The 12,699-nt window shown below is 37.7% G+C and overlaps 1 protein-coding gene across 12 annotated transcripts in view; it reads right to left on the bottom strand.

Annotated features, from left to right (window-relative positions):
* The window catches only part of ATP2B1 (ATPase plasma membrane Ca2+ transporting 1), a 126,323-nt gene that overhangs the window by 73,808 nt on the left and 39,816 nt on the right, over positions 1-12,699 (bottom strand). The gene's annotated exons all lie outside the window — the stretch shown is intronic.

Below are 12,699 nucleotides of genomic sequence, written 5' to 3'. Positions count from 1 at the left end.
GACAGTTTGATATGCCTGAGCACAGGAGAACAAGGCGGCAGCACAGGGAAGAGCCGATACTTTGATATCTACTTGTACTTTTGGAAGATTTAAGTTTATCTTCTATCCTCAAATACAACTTAAGCTTCCTGAGGGCAGTAGCCACAACTTCTGTTCCTTTTATAGCTCTTCAAGAGGCTGAAAAATGGTTTAACTGTTCACTAGAATAAAAATGGACAGGAGTAAAGTTTGCATTGTGAAAGATTAATGCAATTAAAATCCTCAAACTCCCGAAACAGAAAATTGAACTAAAATAAATGCACACACACACATAAAAAAGAAAACCAAAACTTCAGGTTAGTGTAGTACTGAGGGGGAGAAAACATGCAGTTTTCCAAAGCTCCTGGCTTCCTAATTCCTTCTGATAATTTTTAATGCAGGTGGTTTAAGTTATCTTATAAAATTAATGAGAGACTTGCATTATCTTTTGAGAAGATCAGACCATGTTTAATTTCCTTTCACAGCAATTGCAGAAAGTAAAATGAAGCATCTAGGAAGGAGTACTTTCAAGGTGGTGACAGACGCTGGGCAGCATGTAGGCTGTAAGTGCCTCCCGTCTGTAAAGGTCTTCAATAGAAGAGATACTGACAGCTTTGGCATGGGTATCTGAACCAAACCCACATCCCTCCTCTCGTCCATTTGTTTCAGTATTCTCATTCTTCCCACCTCCTTTTTCTCTGGATAAGTTTCAGTCTCCTGGTGTCATCTTCCTTAATCAAAATTGGTCTATTTCCTTTGTCTTTCTATTAACTTCTCCTCCTAGGAACAGTTTAAATGCCCCCTCTACCTGACCCATGCCATGAAATTAGTCTATTTCTCTCTGCTTCTGCAGTTCTTTCAAGTCACAATAACATTAAATGTGTGCTACAATTATTTGTGTCCATAGCCTTCTTCCTGAGTAAACTGTAAGCGCTGAGGGCAGGATGGTCTTGCTCATTTCTGTGTCTCCTAGTGACCATGAGAGCAGCTACACCTTGCCCACAGTAACTACTCAATATGGGGTAACTGAACTGAACTGGGGCATGTGTGGCATGTAATGAAGACAAATAGTGGTCCTTTCAGCCCATCTGGGGTACCAGCAAATGAGATTGTCAATTCCAGAGAAGCAGAGGTTCTTTAGCATTCAAGAGGATGCTTGGCCCACCACTGAATCCTGACTATGATGAAGGCAAGTCCATAACTTCTCAGATTTCATTCCAAGCACTTTCCTGTACCTGCTGAGTGACCTTGGGCGATTTACCCAGTGTTTCAGCTTCCTCTTCTGTAAAATTGGGGTACCATTTGCCTCATAATTTTTTAGAAAGTTTAAATGAATTAATACATAAACTATCTTATAATCATCCCCATGTCTTCATGTCTGGCATGTCTTGACATGTAACAGTATGTACTCAATAAACTATGGCTATTTGTTATAATTAGTAGCAACATTTCAAATTAGTTTCCAACAAACTGCATACATTAAACACTTAAGTTAGCCTACCTATATAGAAGGTGCATGATACATATTTGTTAAATGAAGAAATTTAATTCAATATTTGAATGTGATGTTCTTATATATAATGACATCTAAAAATATTTAAGAATTAAAAGCAAGAGGGCTATACCACACATCCAGAATTTTTAACAGCTAATCTACAAACTAGATTGGTCTACTTGAAAAAGTATAGTAGAGTGACACCCCAGAGAGAGAAAAAGGTTTTCTTCCCACAATTAAAATTAGATGATTAACTGACAAAGATTGGAGACTTAAAAAAATGATGACTAAGAAAACTAAATACCAAACCAGGCACAGGAACACTCTTTGTGATACAATATTCAGGAGGAAAACACAGAAATACATTTATCCAATGATTATAATCATACAGATCACATGCTGTACATGCACAAGAACCAGAAAGGATGAGCGGGAAATGAGCTACGTTGTCCGAGCAGCCTCCAAATTATTTCCTTTCCTAAATACATTGGATGTTATTTGAGCAAAATAAAACTGAAGTATCTCTCTTCAACTGTTAGGCATTATTAATTTGATCTATCGGCATTACACTGAAATTCTAGTTCAATGGAAGAATTTGCCAACTCTGGTACTGTGACCCACAACATCCTTACCAAAAATGTGAACATTTTAAAGTTAAGGGCTATGATCTAGGAGATCATGCACAGTATGTATATTGAGCAGCAAACACTGGTTTAGTAATCTTAATAACTTTACTAAAAAATGCATTATGTAAAATAGCAATCAAGGAAGTACAAATAATCATATGTCCAATGCTGGCCTAAACAAAAGAGACTAAATGTAAAGAGAAGAGGAAAAATGGCATACCACACAAAAGACACAAGCACACATACAGCAGAAGAAATTTCTCAGAATCTGATCATAGGAAGAGAAGTGCAATGGTACAGCCCATTGCATGTAAAACAAAGGCTTCAGAACTGGTCAAAAGACTTAGCCTCTCTTAATGGAAACTGTTGGGGCCATCTGGGAGGAATTAAATTTTAAAATCAGTGTATTAGATTAAGCCATATGACACTGCCATTTTTGAAGATGAAAACCAGTAGAACATCAGCAATTTCATTGGTTCAACCTAATGTAATCAACCAAGAAGCACATCCACAATGAGCATCCTAAAAAGAGCAAAATGGAACTCAGGACTCAAGATCTGACATTATTAGCGAGATGGAATGAGTCAATTTAACTTAATGGGAGAAAAAGACATTTAACATTCAGAGGCAGGATGTCCAACCATGAGAGTACAGGCAAAGGATAGCCATCAGAACAGAAAAAGAAAAGTCTGGTCTTTCTCATTCAAGCAGTGTTAAGAATTCCAAATGACAGAGAGGTTCAAGAAATATTTGTATCTTAACTACGTACAATTGAAACACTGATATTAGTTATCAGAGTTAACAGTAGGATGCTCTGACAGGTACTATGGTAAGCAATTTACAGTAAACTCTACCTAATCCTCCCAATACCCCAAGAACAAGGCACTATTATTACTCCCAATCGCCAGATGAACTAACTGGTCTTGGAGAGGTTAGGAAAAGCCTGAGTCTGTTACACATTCCAAACATATTATACCACTTGTTCTGCCTACATACTCACTAAGCAACCTCCTAATTATAATGTGGTTTCCCATGTGGCAAATCTGTGGGGAAGAAAATGGCCTAGCAAGGACTTGAGAGTCTGTTTCCCAGGACTTTTTTTTTTCTTTTAAACTTAAAATTAATAAATTGGCATTCTGCTTTTTATATCAATCTCATGAGCTTAGATGACATGAACCTGACCCCAAAAATCAATTATTAGAGTATAGATGAACTGGTTTTCAGAGGCTGCAAGACTCAGACTCTTTACCATAGTTAATACTAAAGGATTCAATCCCTATCCTTTGAGGGCCCTTTGGGGGATGGCCAGTATTCATTCTCCTAAGAGAGGAGATACCTCAACATCATTATTACCAGTCTCTTCCTTTCTGAAATCTCTAGAGTACCAACACACAGCAATGAAATGACAAGATTCTAATCCTGACTCTGCTGTGACAACATTTAATCCTGAGCAAACCACTCTATCCCTTTACATGGTCTTACATTTCTCATGTATAAAATAGAGGAGTTAGGTCCAGTGCTCTTATACTCCTTTCTTGTCTAACACCTATGACTGCCTATCCTGTGAAACACCCCTCCCTTGCCTTCCATGTATCCTTTCTTGTTTTCTCTCTCTCTAAACATTCCTTCTCTGTGTCTCTTGAATGGCACAGCTGCCTCCCTTTCTGCCTCTTTACCCATCCCAGCAAAATCTGGGTCCCCTACTTTATCTCACAGCACTCACTATTAGGACTCCAGATTGGTATTTATAAACACTACCTGCACTCCTTATCTGACTACTGTGGATTATACAGAAGCTGGTACGATATTCGTATACACTTGAAGCTTTGAAAAGCTGTACCTTTTTTCATCTGAAAAACTCACATGCAATTCAATAGTCTTGGGTTCAGTTATTACAACTGGTTATTAGTATTTCCTTTTCCAAATTTTGTGTCTTGCTTCCACTTACTTTACCTACAAAACTATACTTTGGAGCTTCATTTTTCTCTCATCTCCAAAACCTTGATGGTAATTTAATTTTTAGTTCCAACCACAAGCTCAAACCCCAAAACTCCATTCCTATTACCAACTGCCAAATTCCTCTAGACCTAGCATTTCCAAACTGAGTCTTAGAAAAGGCTAATTCACAGTATGGTAATAGCTATGATGTGAAAAGGTTAGCACATTAAGTAGGTTTCTTTATAGTCAATTTTTTGTAGCCTCAAACATTTCTGAATCTAAAAGAGGGAAATACTTTATGTTGCATTTCCTGAACTTATTTTTATCTACACTTTTTTTCCATGGTGCACGTATTAATATCCCCTGGAACCAGTGTTTCACAGAACACTTGAGGAAACACTGTTCTATTCCTTCCTATTTCAGTTCAAGTATCAGCCGCTTCAGCCTAAAAGCATCTCTGATTTCACTCTCCTCAGTATACAATTAGTTGCTAAATTCCTTTACTTTCCCAATCTTACATTCATCTTTTCTATTCCCTCAGAACACTGAATTTCAGACTCTGTCATACATAAGAGTTACAGATCATGTCTACAAAATAAATATCAGACATGCTGCTATCAACTCCTCAAGGCTGTAACGAGGATTAAAAGATATGAATGTGATGAAGAGATGAACGAATTTCTCCTGGAGAATTAGTTGGCATTTGTTCTTTATTACGGTAAATTTTAATTAAAAGCTCGAGTATATCCATCTCCTTGATAAAGGCTGCACTGGTCCCACACATATCCAGTACCTAGCAATGGGTCACCATCCCCTTCAAAATGTAATCAGGGAACAGGATAGGTAACAGCCAACAGCTAGTTTCTCGTTAATTCAAGTACTTAAAGTTGGGTTTCTCTAACTCTATATTTATTAATTGCATACCTCCTCAATTAGCAGTAAGTTCCAGAAGAGGTTTGGACCATCATTCATATACATTTATTTGTAATCTCTTACTGACATTAGTATGAAAAAAATAGGTATCCAGACATTATTTCTTCATTCCAGGTGTATCCGAGTGCCAGGTGTCAGGGACACAGTGAAAATGAGACAGAATCATCCATCTCCACAGATCTCCTAGTCTTTGGGAAGAGTTATCTATATATACAATTATACAATTGTTTCACTACAACTGTGGTTAGGTGTACACCCATTGATTCTTTGTTAACCTTTGGTTATTCAGTTCATTAAAAAGGAGGGGGGAAAAATGGGCATTCAGCTCAAACAGGGTTCAGAGTAGTATGGCTCCTTACAGCCTTTTGGAACTGGCCAGAAAATTGCAAAACGGACATAGCATATTTGAAGGAAAACAGGGGTAGATAAGTGAAGGAACCTTTGGCCACAAGGTCGCATACAAAATAAATTCCATGAAATTATGCCCAGGGCAGCAACACCACCTCAGGGTGCTGTCTCTCTGGCTTGTTACCGAATGTACAAGGAAAACCACCCGATTTTGAATGTTTACTGTATAGAGCACTGTGCTATCAATTTTACATAAAGCTGGATGGCTGTAATGATGGTAACAATAACTAACATTTCCAAACTGTCTTAGTTTAGTATGGCCTTATGAAATCAGTACTATTACTTTCCATTTTACAGTTGAGGAAACTGAAGCAAAACAGAGTAAGTAATTTGTCCAAGGTCACAAAGCTGTTAAGGACAGAGCTACGATTCACACCCAGGCAGTGTGGTTCTCACCAGTCTGCCCTACCTACCTTTGCATACATATTCACGGAACCAGGTACCTGACTTTTCTGAAATGTTCATCTTTTCAGAAATTCAGGACATATAAGCTGTCCCTAAAATTCTCCAGAAATTTTAATTCTGAAGGATCATGACGGTTAAGAGATCAGAAATTTTCATCACCAACATTTACTGAAGCTCACTATGTGAAAAGCATATACTACATTATGAAATAGGCTAAAAAAAGGAAAAGGTGCTATCTAGTTTACAAACCAAGAGAATTCTTCATTAAAAATGGACTAGAAAACCTCATATTGTCCTAGCAACTAAGCTTATGCTCATGCTTTTCACAATTTAGATGTATATTAAACAGTATACAGAGAATTGTTACATAAATTTTTCTCTTCAAAGTACACAGTTCATTATTCTGAAGGATGCCATACCTGTGTTCTGAAAGCAGCATTATTAGTTACTCATTCTTCTAAAGATATTATTCTAAACTTTGAGAACATTTATGTTATTGCTATGGGCCTAAAAAGCCCATCTTTTACCTTGAGAGTGAAGTATGTGGTCCAGCACAAGGTAGGCGCTTAAATGTTTCCTGATGAACAAACAGTACAATTTCACTATAATGCTAGAAAAAGCATGCAAATATAAAATGCGTACCTTCCCCAATACTGCTTTTAACATAACTTACAACCGAGACAATGGAGTACTTTTACTCCTTTACAGAAAAGTGGCACCCACAACTGAAGTTCATGATCATCAAAATATTTCATGATTCAACTATTAGTTACTACTGTGATAAAACAGGTAAGAAAAGGCTCCTTTCCAGGTTGCCCCAGACTCCATTACTATTCTTTTGGTAGGTGTGCTATTTATCTTTCCAGGGATTGATACTACTTTTACCTTAAAGCCCTAACTAGTTAGGACTTTTTTTTTTTTCCAGTGTTAATATTTATTAATATATTTCTCACATGATGCTCCCCCTTGCTGGCATTCTGATCTGCAGCAAGGATACAAAACAAAGGAAAACGCAGTTTGCAAAAATGTTCACAGGTGAATTCTTTTAGATTCATCCAAGTTGTTGCATGCCTAATATTCCAATACATAAATGCACTACACTTTGTTTACCAGTGTACCCCTTGAAGGACATTTCTGTTGTCTCCAGTTTGGGCAATTAAGAAGAAAGTTGATATAAACATTGACAAACAGGTTTTGTGTGAATGCTAGTGTTCATTTCTTTAGGGCCTACGTCCACTAGAGGTATGGCTGGCACACATGGTATTTCAGCTAGTCCTGAGTCTATGCTGGGCAATACAGAGTTCTTAAAAATAGGTCAATTCACTGCCGTTTTCACGTTACTTTAAATTCCAGTCTTCTTCTCCAAACTGCTTGTTTTTACTTTTCAGAGTCCTAAGAGCTGTTCCATGTCTGCGTTTCAGGTTCCACAATTGCATACAGTGGGAGAGGCAGCAAGCAGCACGCTTTCTCCGTCCATCCCAGAACCAGGACCCTGACTCCAATTTTTTTTTTTTTTAGGGGGCTTAAAGAGCAGACATTTATTTTCTCACAGTTTTGGAGGCTAGAAATCTGAGCTTAAGGTGCCAGCAGGGTTGGTTTCACCTGAGGCCCCTCCCTCTCCTTGTAGATGGCTGTCTTCTCCCTGTATCTTCACATGGTCTCTCTGTATGTGTCTGTGTCCTAGTATTTTCTTGAAAAGGCACCAGTCATACCAGATTAGGGCCACCCTCATGACCTCATCTTTTTTTGTTTTTTTTGGGGTTAGGCATTTCATTACGTAAAGAAACTAAGCAATTGATCAATTAACACATTTGAGCAGATGAGTTTACAGTAAATTCGTTTATCTCCTTTATGAGTATGCTTTTGAGAGGATATTACATTGTATTAGGGATGACAATAATAATTATACTATCACATTATATACCTGGTCTTGTTTTTTGTACTAGACATACATTATTTCATTTGATCTTTATAGCTTAAAGGTGAGTACTGTTTTGCCTTTCATTAATTAATATACTTTTTTTTTTTTTGAGAGGGCATCTCTCACATTTATTGATCATATGGTTGTTAACAACAATAAAATTCTGTATAGGGGACTCAATGCACAGTCATTAATCAACCCCATGCCTAATTCTCAACAGTCTCCAATCTTCTGAAGCATAACGAACAAGTTTTTACATGGTGAACAAGTTCTTACATAGTGAATAAGTTCTTACATGGTGAACAGTGCAAGGCAGTCATAACAGAAACTTTCAGTTTTGATCACGCATCATGAACTATAAACAATCAGGTCAATTATGATTATTCGTTTGATTTTTATACTTGATTTATATGTGAATCCCACATTTCTCCCTTATTATTATTATTATTATTATTATTATTTTTAATAAAATGCTGAAGTGGTAGGTAGATACAAGATAAAGGTAGAAAACATAGTTTAGTGCTATAAGAGGGCAAATGTAGATGATCAGGTGTGTGTCTATAGACTAAGTATTAATCCAAGCTAGACAAGGGCAACAAAACATCCACGGATGCAGAAGATTTCTCTCAAAACAGAGGGGGTGAGGTTCTAAGCCTCACCTATGTTGATCCCCAATTTCTCACCTGATGGTCCCCCTGCGACTGTGCCTGTCTTAGGTTGTTCCTCCCTTGAGGAATCTTACCCGTCTCTGGCTAACCAGTCATCTTCCGGAGCCATACAGGGAAATGTAAAGTTGGCAAGTGAGAGAGAATCAATATTGTTTGAAAAGGTTAGCTTTTTACTTTTTTGCAGATTTATGCCCTGTGGCTTCTATGGCCAGCATTTGTCTTGAGGTATCTTTACCACTTGGAAGAATTATGATACTCGGTAATTTCGATATGAGGCACGAATTCTACTTAGGGGTTGTAATTATGAAGGAAGAAGAGAAGCTATAGAAGTAGCAGACGGAAGAAAACATAGGAAGATTGATTATTTCTTTGACATATCTTCTTGTAGTGTAACGTAAGCGTGTATAGGTTTTAAATTACTAATTAAATTGCGTGCACACATTAACATAATAGGAATACAGCTACATAACCAAAGCAGACCTACAATTACCAGCCATCTCCAGTGAAACCAAGAAAACCAGTTAGGCACCCTAGGCATTTGTGAAAACTTATCAATGATATGATGGATATTGTCTAACTGAATTTGAATAGTTTGAGAAAAATCAGACAAATTAAAACAACACAGTCCTGGAAACTGTTCACATCCCATATGTTCTTTTAACAGTAGATAGTCTATAGTCGCAATATTGTGGAGCACTGCAACTTGCACTTCTCCTAATTCTTGGTTGAGTTCCGACAGTATAGATCCAGTGAAATTTGTTTTTTTACTGTATGCACAGGCCAGCTTAGATATCTCCTTCTGCATTCCAATGGCAAGTCCAGGAACCGGTGGGATGAATGTACCTACAACTGCAACAGCACCAGAATCTTTGTTGAAGTTTTTTGATGATTATCTTCTGGAATGACTCTTCCAGAGAATGTTGATGTTGGAAGTTCTTCTTCATATTGTATCTTAATTCGTTTTCTGGGTAGCCAAATTAGGCTTCGATCCTCTGTATAAACACAAACAAACCCCCTGCCCACACTTTGATATGCCCTTTATACCACTGTGAAGAACCTATTGGATATCACCACACAGGAACTGACTTCTTTTCTTTTCTTTTTTTTTTTTAAGAAAAAGGAATATTATCAGAAAAATGTACTTCCATAGCTGATCATCTGACACCCTTTAAATGATCAAAATTAAGGATATTTAAAGCATGCATTAATTGGTGATTTGCAGTTAGTTTTATCCTATCAGGGAGTACTCCGCCTTTTCTTTCTTTTTTTTTATCATTAATCTACAATTACATGAAGAACATCATGTTTACTAGGCTCTCCCCTATACCAGGTCCCCCCCACAAACCCCCTTACAGTCACTGTCCATCAGTATAGCAAAATGTTGTATAATCACTACTTGTCTTCCCTGTGTTGTACAGCCCTCCCCTTTCTCCCACCCCCCCATTATGCATGCTAATCATAATAACCCCTTTCTTCCCCCCCACCTTATCCCTCCCTACCCACCCATCCTCCCCAGTCCCTTTCTCTTTGGAACCTATTAGTCCATTCTTGGGTTCTGTGATTCTGCTGCTGCTTTTTGTTCCTTCAGATTTTCCTTTGTTCTTATACTCCACAGATGAGTGAAATCATTTGGTATTTCTCTTTCTCCGCTTGGCTTATTTCACTGAGCATAATACCCTCTAGCTCCATCCATGTTATTGCAAATGGTAGGATTTGTTTTCTTCTTATGGCTGAATAATATTCCATGTATATGTACCACATCTTCTTTATCCATTCATCTATCGATGGACATTTAGGTTGCTTCCAATTCTTGGCTATTGTAAATAGTGCTGCGATAAACATAGGGGTGCATCTGTCTTTCTCAAACTTGATTGCTGCATTCTTAGGATAAATTCCTAGGAGTGCAATTCCTGGGTCAAATGGTAAGTCTGTTTTGAGCATTTTGATGTACCTCCATACTGCTTTCCACAATGGTTGAACTAATTTACATTCCCACCAGCAGTGTAGGAGGGTTCCCCTTTCTCCACAGCCTCGCCAACATTTGTTGTTGTTTGTCTTTCGCATGGCAGCCATCCTTACTGGTGTGAGGTGATACCTCATTGTAGTTTTAATTTGCATTTCTCTGATAATTAGCGATGTGGAGCATCTTTTCATGTGTCTGTTGGCCATCTGTATTTCTTTTTTGGAGAACTGTCTGTTCAGTTCCTCTGCCCATTTTTTAATCGGGTTGTTTTTTGTTTGTTGAGGCGTGTGAGCTCTTTATATATTCTGGACGTCAAGCCTTTGTCGGATCTGTCATTTTCAAATATATTCTCCCATACTGTAGGGATCCTTTTTGTTCTATTGATGGTGTCTTTTGCTGTACAGAAGCTTTTCAGTTTAATATAGTCCCACTTGTTCATTTTTGCTGTTGTTTTCCTTGCCCGGGGAGATATGTTCCAGAAGATGTTACTCATGTTTATGTCTAAGAGGTTTTTGCCTGTTTTCTTCCAAGAGTTTAATGGTTTCATGACTTACATTCAGGTCTTTGATCCATTTTGAGTGTACTTTTGTATATGGGGTTAGACAATGGTCCAGTTTCATTCTCCTACATGTAGCTGTCCAGTTTTGCCAGCTCCATCTGTTGAAGAGACTGTCATTTCGCCATTGTATGTCCATGGCTCCTTTATCAAATATTAATTGACCATATGTGTCTGGATTAATGTCTGGTTTCTCTAGTCAGTTCCATTGGTCTGTGGCTCTGTTCTTGTGCCAGTGCCAAATTGTCTTGATTACTATGGCTTTAAGGTAGAGCTTGAAATTGGGGAGTGAGATGCCCCCTACTTTATTCTTCTTTCTCAGGATTGCTTTGGCTATTCGGGGTCTTTGGTGTTTCCATATGAATTTTTGAACTATTTGTTCCAGTTCGTTGAAGAATGTTGCTGGTGATTTGATAGGGATTGCATCAAATCTGTATATTGCTTTGGGCAGGATGGCCATTAATTCTTCCTAGCCACGAGCATGGGATGAGTTTCCATTTGTTAGTGTCCCCTTTAATTTCTCTTAAGAGTGACTTGTAGTTTTCAGGGTATAGGTCTTTCACTTCCTTGGTTAGGTTTATTCCTAGGTATTTTATTTTTTTTGATGCAATTGTGAATGGAATTGTTTTCCTGATTTCTCTTTCTATTGGTTCATTGTTAGTGTATAGGAAAGCCACAGATTTCTGTGTGTTAATTTTGTATCCTGCAACTTTGCTGTATTCCGATATCAGTTCTAGTAGTTTTGGAGTGGAGTCTTTAGGGTTTTTTATGTACAATATCATGTCATCTGCAAATAGTGACAGTTTAACTTCTTCTTTACCAATCTGGATTCCTTGTATTTCTTTGTTTTGTCTAATTGCCGTGGCTAGGACCTCCAGTTCTATGTTAAATAACAGTGGGGAGAGTGGGCATCCCTGTCTTGTTCCCGATCTTAGAGGAAAAGCTTTCAGCTTTTTGCTGTTCAGTATAATGTTGGCTGTGGGTTTATCATATATGGCCTTTATTATGTTGAGGTACTTGCCCTCTATACCCATTTTGCTGAGAGTTTTTATCATGAATGGATGTTGAATTTTGTCAAATGCTTTTTCAGCATCTATGGAGATGATCATGTGGTTTTTGTCTTTCTTTTTGTTGATGTGGTGGATGATGTTGATGGATTTTCGAATGTTGTACCATCCTTGCATCCCTGGGATGAATCCCACTTGGTCATGGTGTATGATCCTTTTGATATATTTTTGAATTCGGTTTGCTAATATTTCATTGAGTATTTTTGCATCTACATTCATCAGGGATATTGGTCTGTAATTTTCTTTTTTGGTGGGGTCTTTACCTGGTTTTGGTATTAGGGTGATGTTGGCTTCATAGAATGAGTTTGGGAGTATTCCCTCCTCTTCTTTTTTTTGGAAAACTTTAAGGAGAATGGGTATTATGTCTTCTCTGTGTGTCTGATAAAATTCCGAGGTAAATCCATCTGGCCCGGGGGTTTTGTTCTTGGGTAGTTTTTTGATTACCGTTTCAATTTCTTTGCTCGTAATTGGTTTGTTTAACTTTTGTGTTTCTTCCTTGGTCAGTCTTGGAAGGTTGTATTTTTCTAGGAAGTTGTCCATTTCTTCTAGGTTTTCCAGCTTGTTGGCATATAGGTTTTCATAGTAGTCTTTAATAATTCTTTGTATTTCTGTGGAGTCTGTCGTGATTTTTCCGTTCTCATTTCTGATTCTGTTATTTGTGTTGATTCTCTTTTTCTCTTAATAAGTTTGGCTAGAGGCTT

Source organism: Manis pentadactyla, chromosome 10, assembly GCF_030020395.1.
Source record: "Manis pentadactyla isolate mManPen7 chromosome 10, mManPen7.hap1, whole genome shotgun sequence".
NCBI lineage: Eukaryota > Metazoa > Chordata > Mammalia > Pholidota > Manidae > Manis > Manis pentadactyla.
The sequence above is the reverse complement of the archived record's forward strand: the minus strand, read 5'-3'. Positions and strand labels throughout refer to the sequence as shown.